The sequence below is a fragment of the Crocuta crocuta genome, unplaced genomic scaffold (genome assembly GCF_008692635.1).
Source record: "Crocuta crocuta isolate KB4526 unplaced genomic scaffold, BGI_CrCroc_1.0 scaffold113, whole genome shotgun sequence".
Classification (NCBI taxonomy): Eukaryota; Metazoa; Chordata; class Mammalia; order Carnivora; family Hyaenidae; genus Crocuta; species Crocuta crocuta.
This window is the reverse complement of record NW_027530368.1, coordinates 10413190-10430750: the sequence shown is the minus strand read 5'-3', so window position 1 is coordinate 10430750 and position 17561 is coordinate 10413190. Positions and strand designations below refer to the sequence as shown.

At 39.4% G+C, this 17561-nt stretch overlaps 1 long non-coding RNA gene across 1 annotated transcript in view; it reads right to left on the bottom strand.

Annotated features, from left to right (window-relative positions):
- Positions 1-17561, bottom strand: part of LOC144233359 (uncharacterized) — a 64904-nt gene that overhangs the window by 41395 nt on the left and 5948 nt on the right. Inside the window, exon 2 of the long non-coding RNA XR_013335653.1 lies at positions 1245-1431. This is a non-coding gene — a long non-coding RNA (uncharacterized LOC144233359). The remainder of the gene's footprint in view (positions 1-1244; positions 1432-17561) is intronic.

Genomic DNA, 17561 nt, shown 5'->3' with positions numbered 1-17561 from the left:
AACATAAATTCTTCAATGAACCAAAATCTGAATATTATTGAAGCCTGAAGTGTCAGGCTGTCTCCTGCCTGCTACTACCAGTTATGTATGACTGGATTCAACAATTCTGCTTTAGGGACATTTTGCTTCTTCACAGGCATTCTCATTGCTTTCTTCTCAGGATGCTCCTCCTGGAGGAGGGCTTCTTCTCAGTAAGGAAAGGAGACCCCACATAGCCTGTTCTCCCTTCTGTCTGTTCCTTTGCCATCTGACCAAAGATTGCATCTGCAGAAGCCCAAAGTGCCCTGCCTCTCTGTCCCCTTCTGACCTTTTTATTTAGAGCTGAAGTCATCTCCAAGAGCATGTGACTTAGGCTGCGTAATGGCAGTGATCAGGCTGAACTATTATAGACATAGTGGCTTTACAGCCAAGGAGCAGCTCTTCTGACTCGGGCTGCCCAGGGTTTTCTGAGAATTCACCCTCTGGCAGCCATGCCACTCAGACTGTAATAGCTTTGTGATTCCAAGGAGTAATTCTGAATTACAACATGGCAAGACTCACGGTGGATGAGCTCATTTTCTGGGTGCACATTATCTCAGCTCTACTAACTTGAACAAATCCTCCAGGAAAGAGTAGTGTTTTTGTTTCTAATTTATTCCATCTTAATTCTGTTATGGCTATCATTCCACTGCATGCCATGACCAGCACAGCTTGAGTAAGCATGGGATGGTAAACTGTGTCTTTGCCATGAGGTTAGATATCCTAATGTTGCCTTTTATCGGCACTGTGGGATGGATGTGGGCTGTTATCATTCAGTGCACCTCTACATCTTCAGTATCAATATCACAAAAGGAAATGCCTATGGGACATTCAAAAAACTGATCATAGGGATAGATTTTTAAAAGGCCAGTCTACTTCCACAATAGACAAATTAGAATAGTCTTTATCCCAATTTGCCCACAACCGAGTAAGTTTTGGGGATGTCTTCCTATGTGATAACTAAATGGTAATTAATATGCTAAAATTAGGCAAATATTCAAAGTATGGATCCTTAATGCTGACAGGAAGGAAGCAGCAAAACTTGACTTCTGGCAACCTTAGACTATTTTTCATATTTTTCTCGGAATAAACCTCATCAGAATTGGCTTCTTCATTTAAAGCAATTCTCTAATTGGGTTTGAAGTTTATTATAGTAGCAACGTGGCCAAGGGCAATAGGTCTGCAATGATTGAAGCACCTGAAAGCAACAACTGGCAAAAACTTACCTGGACTTTGGGGCTGATTTAAGATTTCTTTCTCTGATATTTTATGCAGATGGTGCTTATTGTTGTTCAGTGTGTATTTCGGTTTTGTCTGTCCAGGCAGAGAGGTCAGGTAGCTAACACGCCTCCACTGCCAATGTGCCCTTCGATTCTTCAGAGAATTCTCAGAAGTTCAGAGGGCTTCTCCCTGCTAAGACAAGTTCATTTCATTAATGCTGTGGGTTTTCTTGTTCATAAATAAATGTAGGAAAACAGTTTGGCAGTTCCTCAAACAGTTAAGCAAAGAATTACCATACAACCTAGCAATTCTACTCTTCGGTATATATGCAGAAGAATTGAAAACAGGTACTCAGGCAAATACTTGTACATGAATGTTCATAGTAGCAGTATTCACAATAGCCACAAGGTAGAAACAATCCATCAATGGATGAATTGATAGACAAATTGTGGCATACACATGTAATCTTCAGTCATAAAACAAGGAATGAAGTACTGATACATGATATAGTGTGGATGAACCTTGAAAACATTGTGTTAAGTGAGAGAAGCCAGATACAAAAGATCACATCTTGTACAAGTCCATTTAAATGACTTCTCCAGAAGAGGTGAATTTATAGAGTCAGAAAGTAGACTGATGGTTGGCAAAACTTGTAGGTAGCTAGGTGTGGTATTTCTTTATGGAGTAATACAAGTATTTTGGAACCTGATATAAATCGCATACTATTGTGAATGTACTAAATGCCAATGAATTGTTCACTTCAAAATGGCTAATTTTATGTGGGGCAGCTGGGTGGGTCAGTGGGATAAGCATCTGATTCTTGATTTTGGCTTAGGTCATGATGTCACAATTTTTGAGTTCAAGCCCCATATCGGGCTCTGAGCTGACAATGCAGGGACTGCTTGGGATTCTCTCTCCCTCTCTCTTTGCCCTGCCCCTGCTCATTCTCTCTGTCTGTCTCTCTCTCTCAAAATAACTTAAAAATAGAATGGCTAATTTTATGTTATGTGAATTTCATCTTAATAAAAATAATTTTTAAATGTAAAACATACTTTATTCAGTTCTCTGCATTAAGTACATTGCAACTCAATATCCTTCAGTCCTAGGAAACAGGATTATATGCCATAGGTAGATAAACAACTGTTTGTATCAGTTCCTGACAATGACAAGCTACTTCAGCCACCTATAACATGCCAGATTCATAAAGAGAAGCCTGACAGCTCACCAAGGAGAGAAATGATCCCTGGCAGCCGTTTTGAAACACAAGAGCCATTCATCTCTCTGACAGCTAGAGAGCACAAGATTAAATTTTTTCATGCTTTACAAAATATATTTCTTTTTTTTTTCTTTTAATGTTTTATTTATTTCTAGGAGAGAGAGAGAGAGACAGCGTGAGCAGGGGAGGGTCAGAGAGAGAGGGAGTCACAGACTGAAACAGGCTCCAGGCTCTGAGCTGGCAGTCAGCACAGAGCCTGACGCGGGGCTCGAACCCCAACCGCGAGATCATGACCTAAGCGAAAGTCGGACACTTAACTGACTAAGCCACCCAGGCGCCCCTTTTCAAAATATATTTCAATACAAAATTGATATACTGGTTTTTATGAAAAGAAATCTTGCCAATTGGTGATCTGCAAAAGAAAAATGACCTGTTTTTGCCCATATATTCCATTGCATTTAAATTCTTAGTGCAAAGATAATGGCAAGAATTCTCTACTTCTCAGGGTTAGAGGGTATCAGAATTGCCATTCATCATAAAACCAAAGGGGTAACAACAATAATTAAGTCTTTGATAGATAAACCCAGTGAGAGCTAGGGGAAAAAAAAAAAGACAGCTGTACAGGAATTGAGTATTGAGGGATGTTATATGGGGTGGTGATCATTTGTCCTCCCTTCCCAGAGGAAAGAGGGAGGAAGCCTCCCTGTACAGAGGGGCTCCTATTCAGCATTAGTATGTTCTTGCTCCAAGAATGAAGAGAGACTGAACTAAAATGCTAAGAGGAGCTATAAAGTTCCTTCAGGAGACATTTACGACTCTGGGAAGCTGATGAATGTGATGAGGTATGAAGGCACACTTCACTTCCTGACTCTAGGATAGCTATAATAGGTCAGGATCTTTTGCTTTTTTTTTTTTTCTTCAGAGAAGTGGACTGTCTGGTATCTTAACAGACCTCTCTACCAGTATCTAATGTAATTCCTTCATGATTACTTTCTTGTCTTTTTTTCTTTCCTTTTTTAAATTTGAAGTGTAGTTGACACACAATGTTATATTAATTTCAGGTGCACAATATAGTGATTTGACAAGCCTACAAGTTATGCTGTGCTCACCACAAGTGTAGCTACCATCTGTCATCATACAAGCTGCTCTAATACCATTGACTATATTTCCTATGCTATACCTTCTATGCCTATGACTTACTCATTCCATAACTGGTATCCTGTACTTGCCACTGCCCTTCGTCCACTTTGCCCACCCCTCAGAACCCCTACCTCCACAACTACCAGCCTGTTCTCTGTATTTACGGGTCTGTTTCTGCCTTTTTTCTTTTTAGTCCATATGTAAATGATATCATATGGTATTTTTCTTTCTCTGACTTATTTCACTTGGCATCATACCCTCCAGGTCCATTCATGTTGTTGCAAATGGCAAGATCTCATTCCTTTTTATGGCTGAGTAATACTTTCTTGTAGCCTTAATCTTAGTGGGGATAAGGAACAAAGACATTATCCTCTATAAAATAACTTTCAAATAGTTGAAGCTGATAGCAGTAAGCTCATCCATCCCCACCTCAGATAAATTTCCCATTCTTTGAATCAACGGATCTTAGTTCTTGCTCATTTTTGTGGCATTCTTATCACTATTTTAAAGCTCTTTATTATCCTCTGAAACCATCTAAATGATGGGGCAACCTAACTGCAGAAAAGAAGCATAAAAGCTATCTGGATAAATGTTCAAAAATAACAGAAGGTATTTGAGTTATTTACACACTTATTTCCAAAGACAGGAGCAATTGTTCTATGGGCCACAAAAGCCCTTGTTTTTTGGAGAGTTTGGGGTGTGCAGTGTGGGGCTGAAAAGGGGCAAGGCAGCAAGGAGAAGTTATTGATGCATTCCTCTATGAGTACTTGATTAGAAAATAAAAACTGGCCCTGGAGCCAAGTAATTCCTCAAATTAAATATTAAGGACTCAACTGCCATGTCTTCAATCTTTTTTCTACTTGTATTTATCTACTTTTATATGTTTATTTATTTATTTTTGAGGCAGAGAGAGAGAGAGAAAACACAAGTTAGGGAGAAGCAGAGAGAGAGGGAGGCACAGAATCCAAAGTAGGCTCCAGGCTCCAAGCCATCAGCGCAGAGCCCAATGAGGGGCTCGAACCCACAAACTTTGAGACCATGACCTAAGCCATAGTCAGACACTTAACTAACTGATCCACCCAGGTGCCCCAATCTTTTTCTACTTTTATATTTTACAAGGCCAAAGGCAAAGAAACAACAAATGGTTTACTTACCCCACACAGCCTATCAGCAGTAGAACTGAAGTTAGAATTTAATGCCAGTCTATTGAACTAGGAAGACTGCCCAAATTTAGAGGCCTAGTTAATATGATAAATATAATGCTGAGAATACTCACAGAATACATAACTTATGTTATAATCTCATTCTAGTAGTAATTTGATGTTTTGATCAAACTGACATCTCCACATTTCCTTAGTTATGAGCCACCTTATAAAGACTTACTATTGACTTATAAAGCAATAATGAAAAGCAAGACTATCAACTGAAGTATTAAGATAAGTAATTTTCACTTGCATTTATTTTTTTTTAAGTTTATTTATTTGAGAAAGAGAGTGAGAGAGGCAGGGTGGGGAAGGGGAGAGAACAGAGAGAGGGAGACACAGAATCCCAAGCAGGCTCTGTGCTGCCAGTGCCCATCACAGGGCTTGAACTCACTAACTGTGAGATCATGACCTGAGTCGAGATCAAGAGTCAGATGCTTAACTGACGGAGCCACCCAGGTGCCCTGCATTTACTGCTTTTATCAGTCTTCATGGCACAGAGGTTACAGTAATGGTTGAAATAAGAAGTCTCTGGATACCTTTTTGGTGGGGGAAAAGGTCAGCATGTAGACCAGTCAAAATCACATATAAGCTCAGTTTTTAGGATTCTAGGTAAAAGCCTCAGGCCAAAGGCTAGACTTGCTCCTATACTTTTCACCTTCAAGGAGAATTACAGTGCATCATACTTGGGAGCTGCTAACAAAATTCTTAGCAAGAGCTGAGTCACTTGGAAAAACAAATGACCTGGAAAACAGGGAATAAAATATGATGAAATTTATTTTCAAGTGGAAAATTATAATTGGTTCATTTTGGAGGGGAAAATAAAAGAACATCATTGCTGGAAGAGCAAAGGATAAACAAGAAAAATGAAATGCAAAACTTTGACAAGAAACAGGAGAGGTTTATCTCAAAGCATATGAGAAATCCAAAATTTCATTATGATAATATAAATCCCAAGCACTCACAACAAGTCGTTTTAGGTGAAAAGGACTTCAAGATAAGAGGAAGGCAGGGATTATGGAGGCTCTGGGAAACACCTGCTTTCCATCACTACGGGGGAGGGGAGGTGCATATTTAGATAGTCACTTGTGTTGTGTTCAACACAAGTACCTTCCTTAATACCCATCACCCATTTAACCATTCTCCCACCCACCTGTCCTCCATCAGACTTAAGTGAAGTCTTGAGAATGAAAAGTGCCTGGTAATCTGGAACTTATTGAAAATCTGAGTTACTCTTGTATATCAAACACCCAGCCTTCACCTGATAAATTTACAATGTGAATTCCAATACCAAAACCACTGCTTAGTAACTCTAACACTAGAATATAAAGTCACTGCAGGTTGGGATCTTTAGTTTGGTCACTGATAAATCCTAAGCACCAAGAACAGTGCCTAGCACATAGGAGGCACTCAATATTTATTGAATTAGTTCAAATGTATCCAAAGGCCCATTTAAAGAAAATTAAAATATATAGTATATAATCAAACATGCTGTAAGAATCATAGACTAAAAGTATTAGTGTAATTAGCATTAAACATATATGTTTTTATAATATATGCTCGGTTCTGCTGTTCAATGAAGCGACAGACTGTCATTAGTCAGGGTGAGATGGTTGGCAACATGTAGGTGGAGACTTGGATTGCATTCCAAAGCCAGCAGAAATTATATCTAGATAATCTGTCATTTTAGATGGTTGCCACTTCTTCTCCTTTTTGTTAACACTGATAATTCTCTCTGCTGTGAAAGTATTGGGGTTAGAAGTGAAGTCAGGAACATGGTCTAGTACTTTCACAGGATTAAAAAAAGTATGTCCAGGGGCACCTGTGTGGCTCAGTGGGTTGAGCATCCAACTCTTGATTTCAGTTCAGGTCGTGATCCCAAGGCTGTGGGATCAAGCACCACATTGGGCTCCATGCTGAGCGTGGAGCTTGCTTAAGACACTCTCTCTCCCTCAGCCCCTGCTCCCCCTGCCAGCATGCTCTCTCTCTCTCTAAAATTTAAACAAAATGTCCAGATAAAGGCTTATCCAGGAAAGTAGTAAGTCACTTCTATCTCGCAATGGATCCGGTGTTGGAGTTTCTCTCATGAGAAAGAATGGGGCTAAAGACTAACAGCAAGAAGATGGGTATTTACTGAGTTCCTCATGTGTCTGATACTATACCCAAAATGGTTAAGAGCATGAAATCTAGGTCAAATTGCCAGGGTTCAAACCCTAGATCTGTGCATTATTAGCTGTGTGTCCTTAGGTGGGTTACTTAACCTCTTTGTCCCACTTCTAATAATATTGTTATTAAAATGAGAAGCAGAAACGATGTGACATGGATACAAAGAATCTAGGCTGAAGAATGAATGAATGATGTTATAGATCTGGCAGGGTCAGTTCACACACCTACTTATCTGACTCTTATACCGCCACGTATTAACGGCTTCTTTGTATCACTTTAGTAGTCTGCTAAAGTTTTTGAGGGATTCAAAAATAAATTGGTCATCACTTCTTCCCTCAAGAAATGCATAGGCGAGAGGGGACAAAAGTTATAATTTAAGATATTCATCTTTTTAAAATGCCACCAGAGGGGTAGAGATAAATTAGAGTTCAGGGGGAAATATGATTACTACTAGCTGGTTGAGATCTAGATTCAATGTGACTCAGAAGCAATTCCATCCCCACACCTGAATTTACAGTCTGCCAAATCAGACCAATTCAGTAAATCACAGTCCATTGCTCCCCAATTTATGGGAAGTTCACCTTACAAGAGCCAACCATTGAGAGGATGCAGATTCAGCCAGGGAAGAGGCCAGGTGTGGGGATTTCACTGCCACCTCAAGGACGAGAAGGCCATATGAAACCTTTCCAAAGAGCCTGTTCCATAGTTGGATGTAAACAAATAAGATTGGTTTTGCTCTAACCTCATTAGAACTGACTGCTAAATATCTGAAAAAGACAAAATATCAGTTGGAATCAATTGTTCATAACTGAGGATATCCTGGGGTTTCTTTTGTTTTGTTTTTGTTTTCTTTTGTTTTCTAAATAAGTATATGAACAGTGTTAGTGGTGCCTATGCACAACATTCCCAGCAGGTTAGAAGAGTCTAGCAATGAATTAGATATATTAGAGACAGTTCAAAGTCAATGAACTGTGTTTTTTTAAAGGTGCAGTTTAGATATTCTCTTGAGCTCCTGGAAAAGGACAAGTTACAGTTATAGGCTATACTACTTAATAAATGTTCTTTCATATGTGAGGATGAATACACCAGCCTGGGTATTGTTTAACAAGCATATAATCATCATCTTCCCTCCCAACTAAACTTAGAGCAAACAGCCATTTCAGCCATGCCAGCTTTGTGGAGCTTCTCTTTACACCTAGAGAAACTTATAACACTTGAATATTATTCTGTCTTGTATTTTAAAATTGTTTCATGTATGTATGTAAGTAAATGATAAGCTTCTTGAAAAGAGAGACGTATTTTTGTGCCTTTGGGCAAAGAAGTCCATTGTAGATCCTCAATACAAACTTTGGGATTCAATTTCCAGTCAAGACAGAATCATAAATTTATAATTTGATGCATACTTGAAAAATACATGGCAATAACAGGTAAAATATAAAAGGAGAACACTTTGAATATACAGTTATACTTCAAAATATGGTAAACACTGTTCCAGAAATGGGTTAGAAACACAAAGATGTCATTCCAGGTCCCAAGTGGGCAGGACTGTTTAGGATTCAGGGCAGAGACCACGACAAGAAATGAGGGCAGGAATGAGAATCTCACACCTGTGACATTACCATCCTGGCTGCCATTTGGGGTCTCAGCTTATCTAGGAAGGCAATAGGAAACAGGTACCATCTCACAGCAATTACCTGGCCAGTCACCAACTTGTTTAGGAGCTAGATCTATGGTATCCCCACATCACTGCAGGACCAGGTCACTGAGCTGCCACCAAAGAACTGATAAAACATGCTGGCAATTGTGTTTTAATTATTGACTACCAAGAAGAAATCTATTTTTACACCAAAAAAAGGTGGAATTTAAATTCTCTATAATGATAAGGAAGATTGGATGAGATGTTCAACGAGGAAATGCTAAGATCCATTTCTTGTCAGAGAAAAGGAGAGTGATATTAAACAATTTCATGCCTTAGGAAAAAATCATAGTTAAGCATATTATATATTAAAAAGTAAAAACATAATCTAGGTCCAAACTAGAAGAGGGAGCAAACAGAAAACCCAAATAAGTTGGCAGAAATAGGTTCAAATGTATTAGTAATCATAATAAATGTGAATGGATAAAATTCACATGCTATTTTTATCACATTGGATTACAAATCAAATTATAAACTTTGTTAAAGACATATGTTTCAAAACCAATCAGAAAGGCTGAAAAACAAGGCAGAAAGAATGATCCCAGGTAAATATAAACTAAAAGATGACTTGTTTATCAGTTACGATCAGACAAAATATTTAACCAAAACCCATTAGTATGCAGTGAATAGTCTACCAAAGAGATACATCAATCACAAGCTTATGTGTACTTAACAATATACATTTGAAATTGATACAATAAAAATTGAATTATTTGAAGAATGGAAAATTCAGAGTCTTGACAGGTAAAAAATGTCATGCTCAGAACAGTATCACAGAAGATAACTGAATGAATGGATTATTTATGGAGATGTATACAGGGTTGAAAGAACAAGAAGGAATGGTAAGGACCAAAAGACCAGCAACAGTGGGAAGCCATGACTCCCCAAGGAGCTGAGCGAACAGAATTATCAGGGTCAATAAGAACAAGAGCTGTGCTGGAGACGCTGCCCCAAATGAGTTCTCATCGTTAAGGTGGGACAAGGACGTGTGCCAAGCGTAATCAGAAATTAGACGGAAAGAGTGGGGCAGAAGGCTAAGAATGGATTTTCTTTTTAATTTATCATTTCACACTAGCAGATCTTTCTTTTTGAGCATCCATAGACCATAGGGCAAATGGAGAATAATTTTGCACAACAATCATAGTGAGAAATTTTCACATAACCCTATCAGAAACTGACAGATGAAGTGACCAAGAATTAGTCAGATATACATCTGTACAATACAATTTACAAGCTTCATTGGACAGATGTGGTGTGTGTGTGTGTGTAAAGAGAGGTAAAGAACATCTGCTCCCAATAGGTAGTGAGTAAACATTCTTCCTGAGCATATTTGCAATGCAATATTTATAAAAGCTACCACACTATATCGCAAGAGAATCAAATACTAAATAGTTGATATTACATAGAACACATTGAAACTCAATTAGAAATCAGCCTTAAATGATTTATATGTGTTGACACCAAATGATCCTCAAGATGTATATCCAAATGAAAAGAACAAAGTGTAAAGCATTATCTCTATTCTACTGATATTTATGTAAAATCACCTGTCTCTACTTATATATGCACCTAGATACCTACGAAACTACTAATTATTGCCTAACTAATAATTATTGCCTATGGGATGGGAAGGTAATTTCCTATTTTTCTTTTTTCTTTTTTTGGTACTCTGAATCTTCTATACTATTTGTACCATTACTTTAAAAAAAACCTAATTAAAAAATGCTAGATGAATTATGTTATCCTCAATTTCTTTTTAGCCCATTCTCAAGGCAGATTCCCTAGCTAATTTTGTGCATGTAGGTTTTTAACCCAAATGAAATAGCTACCATGGCTTACTCTATGGTATGCCAAATTTCCACTTAACTTTCCTCATTTAGTTTTTCCTACATAGAAAACAATATAATTCCAATGTGTCTCTTTCCATTGACCCCTGAGTTGAGGTGACTTCTGAAAAAATAAAAGCTGAGCTCTTAAACGTAAACAACATTCCTATGACCTCTAAATGTGCATGTTGTACTGTTCTTTGAGAATTTCTGCTAGGGATGGTAGTAATTTATAGAGCAATTAAACAGAAACAATACAGTGGACAAATAAAATCATAACAAGAAACTAAATATTAAAACAACCCACTAAAATGAATGTCAAAAATAGGACATCTATGGGGTACCTGGGTGGCTCAGTGGGTTAAGAACCTGACTTCAGCTCAGGTCATGATCTCGCAGTTTAGGAGTTCGAGCTCTGCATCGGGCTCTGTGCTGACAGCTGAGAGCCTGGAGCCTGTTTCAGATTCTGGGCCTCCTTCTCTCTCTGCCCTTTCCCTGCTCAAGCTCTGTGTCTGTCTCTCAATGATAAATAAACATTAAAAATTTATTTATATAAAAAAGAATGGGGCATCTAAATTACTGTATACATTTGTAAGCCTAAATCCCCCCTAGTCTGAAAAAGTTAACTGAGTATGCTGCCATACCGGACAGATAGTCACTAAGGTAGAGCCTGAAACGTCAACAGCAAAGTATTATCTCATTTGACATTTCAAGTGATAATAAGGACAACTGAACACAAAGCCCTGAAACAAACAGTTGTATATTTTTTTAAGTTTATTTATCTATTTTGATAGAGAAAGCATGAGTGGGGTGGGGGCAGAGAGAGAGGGAGAGAAAGAATCCTAAGCAGGCTCTACCATGTCATCATGGAGACTAAGGTTGGGGCTGGATCTCACCAACCAGAAGATCATGACCTGAGCCAAGATCAAGGGTCCCATGCTTAAATGACTGAGCCACCCACGTGCCCCTGATGCAAACAATTCTTTTTTTTTTTAAGTGTATTTATTTATTTTGACAGAGACAGGGACAGCACAAATCGCCAGTCGGGGAGGGGCAGGGAGAGAGGGAGACGGAGAAGCCCAAGCAGGCTTTGCACTATCAACATGGAGTCCAACTTGGGGCTCCAACTCATGAAGCCATGAGATCATGATCTGAGCCTAAACTAAGGGTCCGATGCTTAGTCAACTGAGCCACCCGGGCAACCCTGAAACAAAGAGCTCTTTAACAGAATTCTTTATATAGAAGAATTGATGGTCACTGCTTTTATAATTCATATCCTGATTCAGATACATGAGTCAAGGAAAATTGGCATGTGTGCATACATTGAGCTGCCACTCAACTCCTTGATTTAATCGTTTGCAAATCTATCAAATGACAATGAATGTTCACTATTGGCCTACTTCAGAGGGGAGGCATCCTACACTAAGCAGATGGGGTCAGAGGTGGTCAGCTCACAGGTATCTGATGGGCCCAGGGCCGAACTCCTCAGCAAACTTCAGCTTTCCTCTCTTACCTGGTGTCCAGTACTTGCAAGCTTGGATGGGCTTCTGCTCAGGTTTCCGTGTGTCCTCCACCACATCAGGGCCTTACCCTGAGCAACGTTTTCTAATCAAAACTTGGGAGCTCCAAAGGTTAACAGCATGGGTTTTGCAGTCAGAAAAGACCCAGATGGAAGTCCCAACATGGTTGCTATTCTATTTGCTCCCTCTTGATCACATGCTCCACCCTCTACTCTGGTACACCTAGCCTTCTGGCTTCCTATTGGGTTTGGCCAGTGGGAGCCTAAATAGGAGACAAGTGGAAGACAGAGAACTGAGTGAGATTGTCTGCAGCTGTATCCCTTCACTGACAACCGCTGCTCCTTTCAAAGCAGCTTCTATACACACTACTTTCTCCTCGCTGCTCTCTGGGAGCTATTCTCTCCTCTTGATACTGTAATCAAATATTAGGCCCAGTTTACTGTGCTATTCCTCATGGTCTCCCACTCTGTATCCTCATTTCACTGTGCTTTGTGAAACAGACAATTCCTCCTTGAATTATCATCCTTCAAGTTTGCCAGCTGTTGCTGGTTAAAACCCAGACTGGTATTCCCCACTTCACTACTTATTAGCTCAATAGACTTGGGCAGACAATTTAACTCCTGTTAGCTTCAGTTTCCTTATTCACAAACTATGAAGATATACCTTCCTTAGAGGAGTACACAAGGTAACATATGTGTCACTTTGTAAATGTGCTTCTACCCACATCTCTCTGAGGGGCTAAGGATTTCCCAGTAGCTGCACATAGCACCTAACTGGCTGGACCTCCCTGGAATTAAGAAGATTGCACCAATCTGACAATGAATGTTGCCTGAAGCTCCTGCTACTGCGTTCTACAGAAACCTCTCCTGTAATCTCCAGATCTTGATATCTCACTACCCCCACTGGAAGGTCTCAGAGGTACCCTAAAAATTACAATGGCCCAAATGAAACTCATGTTCTTCCCTACTAAACTTTTCTCTCTGTGTCCTCTAGTTCAGTAGGTAACATCACCATCTAGTTTTTAAAATTAGCAATCTGGAAGTCATTCTTCACAACCTTCTATTTCCTATAACCAACAAGCAGCAATTCTTGTCAATTCTACCTCCCGTATTATCTCTCTGAATTTGTCTATTTCTATTATGCCCCAAGCCTGATACCACAACCATCACCCAGGCCACCATTATTTCTCACCAGGACCACTGCAATAGCCTCCTCCAGGGCAAGCCTCTCCTCTTGCCCTTTCTAGTCCAGACTCCACAGGGCCGCCAGGCTGTTCTTTTAAAACAAAACAAACCCTGACATCTAGTAACTCTTTGCTCCTTTAGCTCCAGCTACAATGGCTTCTCAGTTCATTGATGTTTATATACTTTTTCATGTTTCTGAGCCTCTCTACAAACCACTCCCCAGAATGTTTCCTTTTCCCCACCCTTCACACTTAACTGATTCCTGCTTACTCTTCAGAACTGTAAACTATATATTACTTCCTCACAGCCACCTTCCTCCCTACCAAAGTCCTGGTCAGGTTCTGCTAGCATAAACTCTCTTAAAATCTTGTTACATCTTTGCAGCCCTTATAACACTAACTGAAGAATTCTAGAACAGAAGCTCCATGCTGGAGTTAATCATTGGCTGCCTAGCTTCTCACACAATGCTTTCCATGTGGTTGGCATTCTTTAAATAGCTGTTAAATTATGGATGAATGAATGCATATCAATGCTGGTCTGGATGGTATCCAAGTTTACCATACCCTCTCCCTACGCCAATTTGATCTGCTGGTGAGCCACACTGTGGGCCAGTTACTGCCCTCTGGCCCCACCCATGGTAGTCTGATTCACCACTGAGATCTCTCACACCTCCACCAAAGGTGAGGACACAAGGACTGCAAATCCTTAGAGAAAACATTCCTATTTTTCCCCTACTCTTTCATTACTATTATTATAAAAGTACTGTGCTCACTGAGAAAGTTTGGCAAAGTTCAAAAACATAAAAAGGGACCCCAAAAAAAAAAACCCTCCCATAATCTCAATATTCAGGACAGTGTTTGTTTTAAACATCTGGTAAATTTATGTGGCATTTCAGTAGATTTGCTACCTGGATTTCAATTCGAAGTCCCTTTATCCTTAACTGACAACCCACACATCTAGCACATCTGCCCAATTTGGGAAAGTTCTGTGAGGGGTAAATAAGAACCCCCAAAATACAGACTGCCAAGTAACAAAGGAAAAACACCCGAATAATGCATTTGGTTTGATGTCAATTGTTCATTGCTAAACTGAAATTCTTCACCATTAATATATTTCTGTTTCACAAAAGGAAAAATAATGGGCTACAAGTGCCATATTTCATCTATGTTCTAACTTTCCATTAAACTAATAGACTTAAAAATGATGTTAAGCCTTTTTTCTTCTCCTTCTTAACTACTAAAGAGCAAAAATGCACTCTTTGAAAGAACCTTGTCAACACTCTCACTGTGGGGCACATTTCCTAGGGAATTGATTTGCCAGTTCTCCTACCTTACTAATCATTGATCCTGACTATATTTTCATATATTTAAAAAAATAATAATTCTTCTGTGACACATTTAGTTTCAAAATGTCATTAGTGATATTTGGGTATCTGCAAAGATTTAAAAGACAAGTAGAGGACATTATGGGGAAAATTTTAAGAGTGGCTTGAGGGAACACCAGTGGAAAAGCGGGCAGTAAGTTTTAAAACTCTACCTGGGTGCAATTTTAGAGAGCCCTCAAACTAACCAGGCACACTAGCTCAATGAGAGGTTTGTTACTAACCAGTTACCCTGAAAAGTCCACTTCAGTCAGATCCACGTGGGCATGTGAATTGCTCTTGAAAAATCTGTGCAGAGAGCAACTTGTTTGTGTATCTAGGACCCTGGCTCTGAGCCTAGAAGAGCTGTTTTCCTACCCATTCACCTCTGGAATTTTTAATGATAATCTTATAACATCTTTATACTTGACAAGCAAATTGCTTCTACCTTGAAAGCAAGCAAGTTAAAGAAGCTAAAAGACCCTCCCCCTCAGGAATAGAAATTTCAGAAAACAATAAGGTAGACATAATACTATTTAGCAATCCATTGTAGTGAGACAGAAGAATTCTAGAAGAATATCTGAAGATAAAATGAATGTATCTTGTAACATCTAACTATGAGCAGATATATACGTAGCATAATAAGGGAATAGAAAAAAGAAAGATGAAAGGAAGTTACAGAATTGTTTTACCTAGGCAGCAGCCTTATGGGTTGTGGGAAGAAGGAAAGGCTGCTCTTAACCAACCTTAAGTGTATGTGAACAACAGCAAAGTAGTCTTTCAGAAACCAGACCCACATGCAGAGCCATATGGCTCCTATTCACAGGAACTGTGCGTGGCCAAACACCAGCGCCTGGACTAGGGCAGACTGAGGGCCAGGGCTTGACATTCTCAGGAAGCGGCCAGCGCAGCATGATCCCTGAGAGTGGGTGCCTCCTTAGATGTGGAGCCCTGAGCACCTCACTCACCTCACCCTGCTTCAGGTCTTGCCACATGCTCCATGATAACACTCAAGTGATACTTTTCCAAAGTAATGCCTTATACTTTTTTTTATTTAAGTCTTACAACAACTCTAGGAATCAGATATATAATCACCCTCATTTTTCAGATGAGGAAACTGAAGCTTAGGGTCAAATGATTTACAAATGATTTACCCAGTTACTCCACCAGTGAGTATGGTGTCAAGACTTGAGCATAGGCTTTCTGACTTTAGCCCTGGCATTCTTCTACTCAATGACCCACTCATGTGCCACTTAATATATTTTTATTAAAATAGTATCTAAAATTATTTAATGTAAAACCACTTCATAATATACTTTACAAAATGATATGTTTTTAAATTCCTGGGGAGTGGAGTTGTTCTGTGAAAAGCAGTCCTTGAATTAAAAAAAAAAAATTTGGAGAGTAGATTCAGTGCTTGTATTTTCTAGGTGAATCAATCGAACCAGCTAAGAGAAGTGGCCTGTCCAAGGTCACTTAGTTAGTGGCATGGCCAGACCACTTTCCCTGAACCTTGATGCCTCCTGACAATACAGCAGGTGATTTCACTTTTATGTTAAAAACAAATCAGAAATGTTGCACAACTCAAATTTCTATTTTCTTAAACATGTGTAGTAACTTTTATCAACTGTTGAAGGCTTTCCCTCATGCCCTTTCCCTTGATTAAAGGGATACAACATTTATAACAAGTTTCTGCACAATATATAGGTTCCCTATATTATGGCCAATCTGTATCAGGAACAAGTAATCCCATAATAAGTGAAGTCCTCCAGAAGTACTGTCTTCTTTATCTAAAGTCTCCAGGAAACAGGTGGCCACTGTGGTAAGGCAAAATTCTCAATGGAACTGGTTTAAGAGCAAGAAAAGACACTGAGAAAAGAGAAGAGAAAAAATGGGCAGTAATAAGAGAGTATCATTAAAAGAGCAAAACCAGAATGCCTTACTAGTAGTAATTATAGTAAAAAAAATAAATTGTGACCAACTGTTGATGGTTTAACTGCTATGTTTCACAAAACCTTCAGACAATTGCCTGGACCAACCTTATATTGTTGTTTTCAATGGCATGTGGGAGAAAGGTAAAATAGCCAAGTTAATGAAAGAAAAGTATTAGCAGAATTTTTAAAGACAAGGAGTCTTTACAAACTGGAGGTTCTTTGCGTCACTGACTCAAATAATGCAGTTGTTATTTTTTAATTGAAGTAAAATTCATATAACATAAACTATTAACTTAAAAAAATGTACAGTCCACTGCATTTAGTACATTCACTATGTTAAGCAATCGTTAATTTTTGACTGGAGCCAAGACATTTTCCTCCCCCTAAGAGGCAGTCTTGTACCCATAGTAATGCAGTTTTGCCACAATACTGTGAGAAAAACTAGCAAAAGAGAGAAAGTAAAACAAATGTTCCAGTGGCATGGAGAGAAGTGAGAAGTAGCTACTTAATGAACTTGAGAGAAACAAAATATTTTAAAAATCATATTTAACAATGTTTTTTCTAAGTCATTAAAAAAAATTCTTGGCAAAGCAAACTTCATTGTGGCCCTGAGGCCAGGGCTCTTCTCTCTAGGTCCTGCTAAAATCAGATAGTTGGGGGTGAGGGGCTCTTGTATTGTCCCCTCAAAACCTCCATCACATTCAAAGCTGGATAGAGAGCAGCCCAGGTATGGGGGCATCCTAGGTCCATAGCACACCCCGAGGAAGGTCCATCCACAGACCCTCTTGGTCACTGTGGCCAGGCCTTCCTGGCTCCTCATTTCTTGGATCCTGGCTTTTTAGGTCTGAGTGTGGAGCTGGCCTTTCTCACAAGGCTCTTAGGTCTAAGACTGGGTCCCAGGCATCTGAGTGGCTCAGCTGGTTAAAGCGTCCGACTTCAGCTCAGGTCATGATCTCCCAGTTCATGAGTTTGAGCCCTGAATAGGACTCTACACTGATGGTGTGGAGCCTACTTGGGATTATCTCTCTCCCTCTCTCTCTGTCTCTTCCCCACCTGCACGCTCTCACACACTCTCTCT